The sequence below is a fragment of the Lepisma saccharinum genome, chromosome 26, assembly GCF_977018435.1.
Source record: "Lepisma saccharinum chromosome 26, izLepSacc3.1, whole genome shotgun sequence".
NCBI classification, from domain to species: Eukaryota; Metazoa; Arthropoda; class Insecta; order Zygentoma; family Lepismatidae; genus Lepisma; species Lepisma saccharinum.
Window position 1 is genome coordinate 4130824 of NC_139254.1, and position 399 is coordinate 4131222.

Consider the following 399-nt stretch of genomic DNA (forward strand, 5'->3'; position numbering starts at 1 on the left):
TGAAGCCTGATATTTTAATATTTTCAGTTTACCCCCATTACCCCCAGGGATGGATTGAGAACACCAATAGAGTGGTGGAATTTAATTAGTAGGGTGACTTGAGTAAAAATACCCTATCCCAGCTGGAAAATTTTCCAATTTGTTCTGATAGCCAATATGAGTTTTTAGACACACTATCGGAACCGATTGGTCAATTGTAATCAATTGGTTTCTATTGGAAAGTATGTTATTGTTTTAAATACGTATATTGCTTATGAAAAATTCTTATCTATACAACTGTAAATGCAGTGGAGAAATCATAAAACTAAAATAAATCTCTGGTAAAGCATGTGGAATTTGTAACTTAGAAAAACTTTCACATACAATTTTTTTTCAAATATATGAACACGTTTTTAACTT